This window comes from Typopeltis vanoorti, chromosome 7 (genome assembly GCF_054136105.1).
Source record: "Typopeltis vanoorti isolate ZY-2024b chromosome 7, IOZ_Tvanoo_1.0, whole genome shotgun sequence".
NCBI lineage: Eukaryota > Metazoa > Arthropoda > Arachnida > Uropygi > Thelyphonidae > Typopeltis > Typopeltis vanoorti.
In genome coordinates, this window is record NC_143555.1 from 134,230,001 (window position 1) to 134,244,215 (window position 14,215).

Genomic DNA, 14,215 nt, shown 5'->3' on the forward strand with positions numbered 1-14,215 from the left:
AAGTCACGTGCTTGCTTGCATCTGAGCCCATGTACGGTAGTAAAACATTAATTGCAATTAATCCAAGAACAAACGAGCAAAAAGAAACTTGCGTGTCATGCGTGTGATGACACTGGCATAGTTGTTGAGGACGCGCTCCGTCCAAAGGACGTTGCATGCCATCCTTACATCAGAGGCTGTCTATATGACAGCAAATTTGTCAGCATTCCATTCAATGAAAATTACACACAGAGAGTACTAGCAATGTCGTTTAATAAAGATAAACGAAACAATTTTAATTCTGGAAAATTTGATATCAAAATTAAAAAAAAAAATGCTGAAGCAGTTTAACACTAAGAATCCACATATACTAAGAAATGATATGTCAGTACATTAAGAGTAAAATACTGACATTTTTCATCAATATCAGCATATTAATTTTCATTTAACATACATCAATGACTTCACACCAACGAAAGATTGGGAACTTAAAAAAAAAAAAAACTGGCTCAACGTCATCAAATGCTTCCTAAATAAATCTGAAGAAATTTAAACTACAAACGATTCAACATTCTTTTTCCAAATACCGAATACTATTCAAAGTGGACATTTTCCAAGGTTCCCGGACAAAAAAAAGAATTCCGTGCCCTTTTAATTACATTTATTTTTTGTAAATCGGCATTTAAATTAAAATAAATTAAAATTTTGCAAATCTGTGATTTAAAAAAAAAAAAATCTAATGCTTAAAGCACATTTCCCGCTTGAGCATATCTAGTGTCGATCTTGATTATATTTGCTAGTAAATCCACTATACTGAATGACGAAAATAACATCATTCGAATTCGTGATGTAGATTAGTGCAGTATGGAGTGGCCACATGAGGTAGGTAGGTGAGTGTAACGCAGTGTGGAGTGATCAAATGAGAAAGTTATTGTAGAGTGGTTATATCAGGTAGATTAGTGTAGAGAGGAGTAGTCAGATAAGGTAGATTAATATAGTGTAGCGTGGAATGGTCTTATAATATGGGTTAGCGTAGTGGGATATAGTCAATGAGGAGGGACCCCACACGAGGAGTCCCTGAGACTGAATGGAGGTTCCATTTAGTAATAAGAATAACAATACTACCGATTACTAGTACAACCGGTATAAAATAAGCTTAAATATCCTTTTACTACTTTAACCTCAGATGACATTTTTTCCTATTGTTTTCTCGCAACTTTGTGTGATAATGAAACTAACACTGAACTTCAATTGTCAGCATGTCAGTTATCTTTCATTTCAAGGAGCTCTATATTCAAATGAAAGGGAAGGTGTCTAGCACACAAACTCAAGTGAAAATCAACATGCTTGTTTTATGCTGAAGTGATCCACTAGAGCAGAAAATACTAATTCCAAGTAACCTGTATGTTGCAGATATGAGCGTTCAGTGGAGCATATAGCCAGTTCAGCCGTGTCATCTGCGAGCACGGAAGTGGTCGCCCAACATTATAGGAGCCTCGCAACCATTCAAAACTCACCACTATTCACCATATACAGGAAAAAAAAAAAAAAGGGAGAAAGTGTGTACGTATATATGTGTGTGTGGGACGCCATTTCCGACTACCGGATGTCCTGTTGTCATTATGAAAGGTGGGCAGGAAACGCTTCTATTTGAATCGTACTAGGAACGCCGACAAACAAGCAAGGATATGCGTCTGTAAGTGTGCATGTGTGTGTGTGTGCGCGCGCTCTTGCCACCCCGTTTTACAGTATTGTGAAAATTCCTTAAGTGGTCATTGCTGCTATGCCGGTCAGGAAACTGAGAGAAACACCGGAAGGTCAGATTATGTGTTTTATAAGCCAAAAATACTGATGACATCAAAGCGCGATTCATGATTAGATAACAATAACAGAACCTTATCTGGATATATACGATGATTTTCTGAAGTGCCGAAATGATTAGTTTCTAGAAATTTTGTTTCACCGTCTCAGTTTCGTTTCTGATGAACGTAAAAACCGAAAGTGTAGGCTGCTGAAAATGATTTTTCTATTGATGATTAACATATTATAGGTTTTTTTTTTTTTTTTTCAACCAGTAATCGGCAGTAAATCAATCACGCTCATTAGAAATTGAAAATGTCATAAAATTTCTAAATTTAATAATTAATATTAGAACATCAATAACAATAATATTCAATGTGGTAATTTCATTCAGTTTTGATATGTTCTATATACAGAAACGATATAATGAGGCGATCTAAGAAGAAACTGTTGCATTTACATTTAGATCCAGTCAAAAGACGCTTTTCCGTATCAGTAAAAACACAGGAAGAAGCCACAAACAGACAGAAAGTACGTGGCTCAAAGTATCGGTTGCATAGTTTAGACTAAACCCTTTATTAATATTTTAACATTCAGTTACCACTAAATTATCGATTTATATTTGGACTCTTATTAAAGAAAGACAGAAAAAGATAATTATTTTGTGAATTACAGCTGAGAAAAGGAAGGAACAAACACAGGGGAGAGGTGTTATGTAAAAAATGTGACAAGAAATGAATGATGAGTATGTCGGACTACATCTGTTCACTCTTGTGGCGCATCGTCAGACTTCGAGATTAAAAAATATATATATATTCTCCTATAGAGTGAAAGAATGAAGTCCTCTATACTCTGCACTAATTTTAGCCTAACTTCTTATATATTTTCTCTCTATCCCTCCCTCCAAAACTTTCTAAATTTCTTTCAGTTAATGAATAATCCATCTTTTCTTTTTCCCCCCTTCGTCATCATGAACTACCCAATCCAAGATAAAATTCTGCCTTTAAATAATAGTTTAATTCAGCGTTTTGAGGCAAGAGTCTTCGTTAACATCAAATAATATATTCAGAATGTTGTGACACATAAGTCGTTCATTTCTGACAACTGTCTGTTATGAACCCCTTCTCCCACTGGATCACTTAAATTACGGGAAAGAAGTAAGACAGTGACAAGGAAACTAAACGAGAAACTCATTAATTTTAACAGTCTACAGGTGGTTTTCCATTGCAGTTTTAGAGGAAAGATGGGTATTTTAGATATGCAGATATTGTTGGTCTTCTTGTTGCTGAAATAAATTCAGCAACAAGAAGAACAGATTAACTGACATTTAAAAACATTAAAGAAATTAAACTAATTTAAACCTCTGACCTTAGATGATTATAAATGAGCTCTAAAATTAGTTGAGTTTCTTTATGTCCCTGTTGAAAACTTAGTACAATAATACTGCCATATCACGTATAAACCACGAATAGTAAACATCGATAAAAAATTATTTATGCCTTATCGCCCTACATCTTCAGGATTAAATGATAACTTTCAAAACAGCCTGTATTAACTGATTTCTAAAGCAATAACTGCCATACCTAGAAAAAACTTGATGGTGAACATTGTGGCGAGCTGTCAGACACGTGGATCATTGTTGCGTTGTCTTATATAACGACTATCGTAGCCTAATTCACAGGGCTTTATGCTGACCAAAGTTGGTCTAAAATAAGACCTTGGTTTTTGTTATACCGGGTTGGCCAACGTAGCATTTCGACGGCTTCTTTGAATCCCGATTTGTGCACCGCTGTTTTTACAGCGGGTGCCTCTATTTTTCGTGTTTTACATGACCTAAGATTTTTATGTGGATTGTCATAAAAAAAAAAATGCCTAAATCGAATATCAACTCACAGTTGAAACTGTGCTTTGTGTATGTGATATGCACAATGTCCTTTTCATTCAAATAAAATATGATATACATTTCTAAATAGTCATTATACTATTGAATGGAATTGAAAAGTAAAAAAACAGCAACTATAGAATTAAAATTATATTTCAAATAAATACACATTACGTGACAACTCCAAAGACTAATCACGGGAGGGCCCTCATTACATGGCCCACCCACCATCTTGTACTACTTAATCCTCTATCTACAGACTGCGGCGCTATCTACACAATACGTCACCTACAGCCCACTAATATAGCATTTTTTGTCTGTTAACTGCGTGTATTCCAGGGTCGATTTGTGTGTATGCAAGATGAAAAATCCGAGTTTATGGAAGAAAACACTCTTGCCTTCGTTATGAGATCGGCTAATTCAGCTTCAACTGAAAAAGCCCATAAAAGATTTCTTTCGTTATGATAAGAATCGAACTCAAGTCTTTTCCACTCGAAAGATGCAATGTACCATAGTTCTCCCAACTGCGTCACGAAGGCGAGAAAATTGAGTAAAAAAATACACAGGGAAACAGCAGAATGCAAAATTTTTCAAAAATGTGCTATTTTAATAGAAACTTTAATAGTTAAAGTTTAACAACATTCTATTTACTAGCTCTTGCTGACTCAAAAATGTGGAAATCAACAATAATGAAAACAGAAGACGAAGATTGAACAGGCAGACGATCAATTTCAACAAACCAGGCACATCAGAATTAGATCAGCAAACCAGAGAATTAGATCACCATAAAAAAACTGCCATTTTTTTAAAAAAATTCTGCCTGTGTAACCCGATTTTACATATTGCATAACACGACACTGACTGGATAAATTTTGAAGGATCTGAGCAATAAAATTTGCAAAACATGTTATATGCACTTTGTTTCTTCCATAGGCGCATTCTATCAATGCATACGTGTTCCTCTCGTATTGCGGTATTGACTTCATGCCATTATCTTTCCTTTTCAGCCTGTTTTCATCATGTATCTTATGTTGTATATTTACGATAAAATCCCATTTCCTTGTTTTTGTTTTTGATATCACTCTAGCTTCACTTATTAGAGTTTCCTTCATGTCGTATCCTTGAGATATTTTTCTGTCCACTGTAGACGGTCTGCTGCGTAATGTTTGTGTTTTCCTCTTCTCACTTAGCCATATTTTTCTTGTCCTTTCTCCATACCCTCCCCCCGACTTCAAAGTTTTATTGGTATGTCTCCATTCGTCTGTCTAATATTTTCCTCATATGTCATTATTCGTCCTCCAGCTTCAGTTTATATCATTCTTTTAGTTTTGTCTGTTTTTATATACTTCGGTGTATACCAGGAATGCACAGCATACGACCTGCGGGTCGGATGCGGCCCTGGCGTAAACTGAATAAATAGAAGAAAAAATATTTGTATAATATTAAATGATTTAAAAATTAGTAGATTCGTATATTGTTATTGTGATGCCAATAAATATTTTTATTAACGAGGAGAGTTTGTTTACATTCTCTACGCCTTAACAGAAATCAACTCTAACGCATGCGCTCAACAAATACTAAATTTTGATTGGTCAGTTTCTCAACTTCGTACTACCGACACCCGCACGAAAATGATCCAGTATTTTATGATATTTTATGATTAGTAGGCGGACTATTGTCGCCATATCTTATTTTCAAGTTATAATGAATATTACGTAGCTACTGGAACATTCTATCTCAGAAAATTAAACCAGTCACCACTATTGTACAAATCTCACGGATGCAAATTTGAGAGAGATTGATAAGAACAACTTCTAATTTAACGGTGGATATCCGAAAAATTGTTGATTCAAAAAAATATAATGTATCACATAAAAATGCTATTTTCAATAAACATATGTATTGAACTTTATATACATTTTATTTTTCCAAAAAAATGCAGTCTGCGTAAGCGTAACAATTACTTGATTGACCCATAGGGATTTCAGTTGTGCACCCCTGGTGTATACTATATCTAAGTTCTGGACCATATCTCAAATATTCAATAATAACTTGTTAACTGTGATCCTAATGAGAAAAAGAGAAAATACAGAATTTAATAGTATAGATTATATTACGGACGAAGTTGGGATAAAATTTACTATTAATATTATCATTGAATTTGGAGAAAAAATTTTTTCAGTGAGCCCTCGTTTCCTTCATTATCCCAATGCATTTTCATGTAAATAATAAAAAAGCTTCCAGGCATTTAAGCGGAAACAGTAAGATCTTTTATCCAAAAATTCTCTCTAGACCAAACACACAACAAGAACAGAGATAATATGAATAAATACTTATTACGAATAGCCAAAAGAGGCTAAAAATACCGGTCGTAGAACTGCACGCACACACACACACACACACACACACACACACTGACCTATCGTTCATCTAGATCAGTGATGGCGAACCTATGACACACGTGTCAGCACTGACACACTTGAGGGTTTCAGGTGACACACCTTGGATGTTGAAAAATATTGGTATTCTGATGAAAAACTACGATAAATCGTGTAAGATCGCTCTCAGTTAAAGCGAAGGTAGGTTTTGGCTTTGAGAATAAACTCAAAATATTTCAACGTGATTTAGAAAGTAACAATTTTAAGTATTTCCTAAGAGTGAAATTTTTTTTTAACGAAACCAGCCCCAAAAATCATAAACAACATATCAACCAATCTATCGAAGTTCTAAAGTCAGTAACTGAGCAGTTTTCTACTAGATTTGAGCAATTTCGAATGTTGGAACAAACAATCCAATTCATAAAGTATCCTGATGAAACAGAATTCATGGCTCTTAAATTAGATGGCTTTGAGTAGTTGGATTTAAAAGATCTAGAAATGCAACTAGCCGACTTCCAGTGTAATCCTATCTGGAAAAGAGTTTATTGCTCTTAGAAATGAATTAGAAGAACGTGAGCGGGAACGTCTGCATGATACCGCGTGTAAAAATTCAGATTGTGAAATTCTAAGCGAGTGGAATAGCCTTCCTGGAAACTTTCATGCTCTTAAAATCTTTGCTAAAGATCTTCTAACAATTTTCTCTTGTGAAACTATTTTCTGCCTTAAATAATATCAAATCGAAAGGGAAAAATAGATTGAGCAATGATTTGAGCGCTGCCTGTGTAGCATTAAAATGTACACACTATAGCCCTCCCTTCTATAAAGCAACTTTCTACCAGCACTCAGCAACAGAAAAGTCATTAAATGTAATTCAGTTTACTAAATTAATTGTATAATATGAATTCATAGCTTTTATATCAATATCCTATTAAATAAATAGACTAATATGATATGTATAAGTCACCATCTATGATTATGTTGTTAAATTTATAATGCATGTATGCAAGTGGCACATCAACAACGTCAATATTTAAAAAAAAAAAAGATGTTTGACACACCTGGGTAAAAAGGTTCGCCATCACTGATCTAGATGGAACAACAGGTTGGATGAATTAGGGCGCTGTTTGGTTGTTTAATATTAAATGGAAGACATTAAAATCAGGTAAGTGTAATTTTTTTTTAAAACTCCACTGAGAAATCTCACTTATGAAAGATTATAAACCTATAATAGCACATTAGTGCTATGGATGGGCTAAGAGTTAAATAATCCGAAAACTCTGCTCCGAAGACTAAACATGGCACTTCTTCAAGCCAATTCAGACTTCCAGTAAGCAGGGGTTGATGGCCTCACACCGGGCGATGAAATCATTTACCACCCAAAGACTCTCAAACATCCAGGCTACAGTGGGGATATGAATCCAGCCTGTAGGCTGGAAAGCGTAGACGTTATCCGCTCTGACAATCAGACTGACAGCTGCAAATGTGTGTATTCACCACCCGGTTTATCTATTTAGCGAAAGGAAAAAACCGAGTTTTCAAGGGAACAGAGGCGAGCGATGATGATGGAAATTTAAAAAAAAAAAAAAAATCAATGCTAAATTGATCCAAAGAGATCACACCGAAGAAGAAGAAAGTGGAGTGCTTTCTAAAAGGATTAAAGTGCTTGTCACATTCCCGGTAGTAACCAAGACCAGAGTAGTTTTAAAACAAGTACGATGAATGTGATTTACAGGTGAGAGAAAAACAGAAAAAAATTAATAATAAAAGTAGAAACCAATTAGAAGAATGGGAAGATCTAGAACGAAGAGAATGAAGCAGTGAAAAAGGAAGGAGTCTACAGAGAGAGTTAAAAAATAAAAGGAAAAAACTGTCTAGACATTTCTTTCTTTTCTTTTCTTTTTAACTCGAGAGCATGGAAAAGCCTAGAAGTAAAAGTGGAAATTTTTTTTCTCAACCTTACGAAAAAAATAATTAATTTTGTAGTGTCACTGCGCAAGTCCCATTGCACTCACAGGAATTTATTTATTTATTATTAGTTTTTATTAATACTGTTTGACAGTAGAGGGAGTCACTCTTCTGCCCACCATTCCATCGTTGTTTGGGAATACGTGAAGGAGATACAATGTAATTTCTGAATGATAAACCTTAAGCTAAGTATTGCAAGGAACTCAAACTAGAAAAAAATAAATAAATAAATAAAGCTTAATGACTTCTTCCTTATATCACGGACGAGATTACTTGAGAAGTAAGTTTTTATAAGTACAACCAATTTAGTGCCCATAAAATCATGGGAATGGAAGTAAAAATAAACCAACTTGTTTGCTTCATCTTTCAGCAACACTTATAAATGCTTCTGTATAATATAAAATAAAAGATATCTTGGCCTAACCACGATACTAAGTACACTAAGGTTCTCAACTTCTAGTGGATTTGACTAATCTAAAAATATGCAGCAATAAATATAAATAAATGGAAGAAAACCTGCTATAAGCAATACCTATATGGAAGATGAGTAATGTGATGCTTTTATTGCATCACAGTGCTTTCATATCACATCTGCATTTAATATAGGCTTGGTGCGGATAACGTCTCTGCTTTGCAAACAACAGGTTGTGAGTTCAAATTTGGCCTGAATTTCATTCAACAAATTTAGCATTATGTTTGTGGAAATCTTCAGCTGGTAAATGATTTTCATCACGCGATGTGAAACCACACTTGCTTATCGGAAGTTTGAAATTGCTTAAAAAGATTGAGTCGCTATAGTACACAGCCCCTGAATTATTTAATGCACAGCCTATTCACAGTACTTAACGAGTGCAATAGGTATCGGTGATTGATTGATCTCATCCATCCCATTAGGACGGGTAAAAATGAAGGATTTATGAAGAATTTAATGCTGCTGGTTCGTTACTCCTTGCAGCATCCCTAAGGGCAATATCCATGACCGTAATCCGTGTGTGTGTGTGTGTGTGTTCACGGGGCTGGTTTGCCCATTCTGGGGGACGAAAAACCCGAGTTTCCGGGTGTAAAAACTTACTACCTCCGTATGAGACCGGCTAATTCAACTTTCGTGGAAAGAGACCAGATAAAGATTCCTCACATCACTGTGACGGGAATCGAACCCAGGTCTTTCCGACCAAAGGGCTTCGTCTACACGGGTATCGGTGGCGGCCCATTAAAAAAAGTAACCGTTGCAATCAGTTTTGTAAAGACTGTAATTTTTACCATTAGCCATTCTACCAATCAAAACTGCAATCAGTTTTGCAGATTCTTTTAAATTTCATGTTCAAATGTATTTAAAATACATTTACATTAATTAAAATATATATTTTTTGAAATTACACATAAGAAAAGATGCAGCAGGACTCTACTGTATTTCATAAATAGGATTCCTCTGTTAACCATCACCTTCATTTCTGAAACAAGCTTATCAATTATGACTTATCCAGTATGAACGACGATTATGAAACATCAGAAAAGAAAGTAATTGTTTTAACTGATCAGATTCTTACAACTTATCACGTACATCATTAAGATAAACTTGATTTGAAAGAGAAAAAAAAAGTTGCATTAACAGAGTGATTTATTTTCTTTTTAAATCTGGAATTTATCCTAAAGATATACGTGACAGTCGTAGACAACTGGTCGGTTAAAGATTTTTTTCTTTAATATTTCTTATTCGTAATTCATACCGGATAATCCACGCCACCGAATTCTTTAAGTCGAGCTTACTATAGATTTACTTGAACATACTTTCTCCACAAAATAAGATAAATCCGATCTTTGTGAGTTATCATTGACACTCAAACGAACACAGGTAACACAAACTATTTGAGGAAGATCATTAAAATAGTTTCGTCCTAAATTCCAGTCTAATCAACAGAACTCGAATAACAAATGCAATCGTCCTAATCGTGCAGTTATTTCTAGTCTCTTTATAAGCCTTTTAATGAACTGTTTACTACTTCATCAAACAAACTTGCCTTGGTGACAAATTGGTCCCCTTTTACTCCGTGACGTCGCGAAAGTGTACGCTCCACCTCCTTTGCTTTGTGAACTGCCGATTACTGGACCATTTTATCTGGAAAGTTGATGGAATGTCACTTCTCCTGCGGTAACAAGGTAGAGGAGAATAAATGCCCCGAAAGTGAATAACCGACAGGTGTTGTTAAGGTCGCCCAATTCCCAACCGTTTTACTACACAATGACTTTATAGCACCTTGCCGTTAACGTGGCTGAGAAATTTACGTGCCACGGCCTTTTGCAAGGTGTGGAATGGCGGTACGGCATGCTATTCATCAGCCGGTGACAGCTGAGACATACTGAAAAATCCAATTTTAGACATCCCAGCAGGAATGAGCTGAGACAATGGAAAGGGGAGAAGACGGGATTCCGTACAGCTTCCGGACATGGTATTAGACGAAAGCTGTAAAAATCCTTTGTCATCGCCCCGACCTCTTGAAAATAAGGCAGGGATAGCAAGAATCAATTACGTGTCCAAGAGAAAGAGAAGGCAACATTATGACCACCAAGGACGCAAAGGTCACGAAAAACGGTTGCTAACTTGCACTTTCTTCAAGTTCACTCGTCACTGTAGGCGTTAGATGTATTGATGACAAACGAATGAGCAGTGGAATTTGCCATGCGTAATGATATTTACCCAGAAACTAAATGCACACAACACAAAGTAGACCTGAACATAAAGAAAATTAGAGCTGAGATTTTTACCTAAATGTAGACGTGTTTTGGTAATTCAAACAGAATATCACACACACAACTACACTTTTTATCGCACGTTTCAGCTAACAGCTCACATAATAAACGTGCAGAAATGCATAATAAATGAGAAGAGAAAAAAAGAAATGTAAGATAATGTTTTTTTAAAAGAAATGTGGTGAAATGACCACCAGGTGGAAGACAAGAATGATCGATCACTCTTCCAACAGGGCAGTTACCTCCGGTTACTAGAACAAATTAGGATTCACAGATAATAATATTATTAATACCAAATAAAAGCAATACACAAAATTAGGCTGGAAAAAAAATCTGTAACGATCATCACAACTATAAGACTTTCTAAGAACACTGGAGGAGTATGTCATTCACAAATCATAACTCGGAAAATGCCAAATGTGCGCAAAAACTGTAGCAATTAAAGGTTTTCTCCATTTGTTACAATGACCGACGCTGTATATATTACTAAAGAATGATGAGATCTGGAGTTTCATACAGACGTTTGTTTGTTTGTCTAGATCAGGGGTCTCCAAACTACGGTCCGCGGGTCAGATGCGGCCCGCGATATGATTTTATCCGGCCCGCCAATTGGACTAATTTTTCAATAAGAATCCGCAAAAAAAAAAAAAAAAAATAACACGGGGTGTTGATAGATTTCAAATGCATTAATTAAAATTGTGTTCAAAATATATTCCCAAATAGCAAAAAGTACCCGTAATCCAATTACGGTCTTTCTGACTGTAAAAGGTCGGTTAAAATGGACTAACGAAAACACAAACACAGTTTCATCATTCACATTAATGGTTTTATTATAATTTGTGATAAAAATATGAGAATTTGCTGATAATGTTCTTTGTCATTAATATACAATAATTTAATCTCACATACTCTGTAATCAGTTTTTATCTGCTTTCAATAAAACTCACATATCTAGTTCTAGAGTTATTTTTTACTACGGCCCGGTGAACAGTGCTGAAGTACCTAATGTGGCCCTCACGGCGAAATGTTTGGAGACCACTGGTCTCGATTGTAAGCGCCACAAGAGAATTATACTCGTCAATGCATACATTCACTAGCCAAGAGGTATTAAAAAAAAAAAAACTTTTACTCTCTTCTAAAACTAATTAATCCAATTTCAGCTGAAAAGGCCTAAAGTGTACTTTTTTTCTTGATGGGATAAAAGCAGACCACGCAATTTTTGCGAATGTGCTAAGTTCCGTACGTCTCCAATTCGAGTCCGAGCAAAATAAATATGCAGACAGAATGTTCGGCTTATCAGTAGTCATATGAGTGATTAGTTCGATCCTAGTATTACGATATTAAACCATAACAGCAGATAAAAATATGTGGCAGGCGTCCCCCCCCCCTTTTTCTGGCCAATGTTTACAAATAAAGAATAACAAACATCCCTTCTTTAGGGTATGCAAATTTCCTTTTAGCCTAATAAACAATATCAAATTACAGCGCCATTTAGATACTGTATAAACAACCAAACAGCTAAATCATTTGATTATTAAATGCTTAATATATGGGGAAGATGATTTGGGTAACAAATTTAATTTACGTATTTTCATCAAAAAATACAAATTCATATTTCTCAACCAAAATTACAGAAAACAGACTATCAAGAACGATAAATTTCTGATAGTTTAAGTGATCAGTAAAATCTTTAAAACATGTTATTATGTTTTAAAGAAACATATTTTGACTACAAACGAAAAATATTATAAGTAGATAAAATCCTTAATCCTCAGCGCTTTATGAATTAAAAAAATGGAAAGTCTTCAAGGTTTAATTGGTTATACAGCTACTGTAAGATAATTCGGAGATTTTGACTTCCGATGATGAGTACGGGGACATGAAAATTGCCAGTAGCTCGCTGAAATCAATCCATAACACACTACAATGAAATGTAATAACGTCTTTCGAGTATGGCACATTGAAGCAACTCAATATAAGGTATACACTAAAAACAGCATAGTTTAAGGTAGAAAAAATGATAGAATGTCTGCGAACTAGTGGAATAACTGGTGCACTGCAAAATCTGCCAAGTGAGGGGGGGGAGGATGACGGAAGTACCTATAAACATTCTTGAACGAATCTAATGAAACAACTGACTACCTAAAATCATGCCTGGGGACACACGCTCGTTGTACAGAATGCATACAGATTCCTACGTGTGTATAGTCCTTAAGTCATCCATTTGGTGTCTGTAAAGTTGTTTGCTGTCCAAATACCTTAGTTAAATAAATTCAGGTTCCCGATATTACTAAAAGCTCCTGAATCTAGGTTCTACTCAGAGTAATCCCGTAGATTCAGATCGCAGTCCATCGGACAACACCAAAAACTGGTCGCACGCATTCAGGACATTTGCTGTTGTACATGCCAAAAATCATCTCGCAAAACAAGACCTGCCAGGAAAACAACGCAATTAAACAGACATAAATACACTGACTTCGTAGTTTTATTTCGACCGCAATTAAAAAAAAAAGTTCCATCTCTACATGATGACTGGACAAAACTCACCTTCGCTTGGAAAAGTCCTTTTATTTCATAGATCGAGTCCCCAGGTCTGAGATTCGAACCAAGGTCTTTACCAACCAAATACATATGTTACATTATTCTAATGTGCAAGAGTCTTCCGAAGATTGCGTTGGTTGAAACGACATCAGAAGCAACTAAAGCCTACGAAACTAATGTACTATGCATGTTAACTGGGTGTGTTCCCTGGCAGGGTTAACTGTTTTACAGGATAAGAAATCCACATTTCCAGAGGTTACTCACTGCCGTTTCCGTATAAGCCCAGCTAAGCCACCTTCAGCTGAAAAGCCCTTATAATGGTTCCTCGCGTCCTATACGGTATTTAACCACAGAACAAAAAGTCGTGGCAGCGGTACGAACGCGCTCCTTCCTAGGGAGGAGTCGGAAGTGAAAAGTTATGTAACTGCTGGGTGTAATCAGAAGCTTGATTAAGAAATGGGAATTTTTATATTTAGTTATTAAAAATCTGTAGCATTTTTTAATTTATTTATAAAATACAATATTATAATCCTGACGTAAATTATAAAAATAGAATTTATAATAATTCTGATGTATGCATATGAATTTTATATATATATATATATATATATATATATATATATATATATATATATATATATATATATATATATATATATATATATATATATATATATATATATATATATATTCATCTTATATATCTCACAGTCAGTTCAATGATTAAAAAATGTTTTAAACAACTTTAATTTTAATAGCGAATCATTCTGTTTGACAAGAGAATTCATATATTTTCGCTAAAGGGTCTCTCTCTCTCTCTCTGTGTAATGCCATGTTACATATTTACGACCACAGATCATGACGTGATGCAGGTGGTTTGGTACCTCGAGGCAAGGAGAGTAGGACGTATTCGTGGACGTAT

General features: G+C 35.2%; 1 protein-coding gene across 4 annotated transcripts in view; it reads right to left on the minus strand.

The window, feature by feature from the left end:
* stet (rhomboid serine protease stem cell tumor) overlaps nucleotides 1-14,215 on the minus strand; it is a 349,608-nt gene that overhangs the window by 48,903 nt on the left and 286,490 nt on the right. The gene's annotated exons all lie outside the window — the stretch shown is intronic.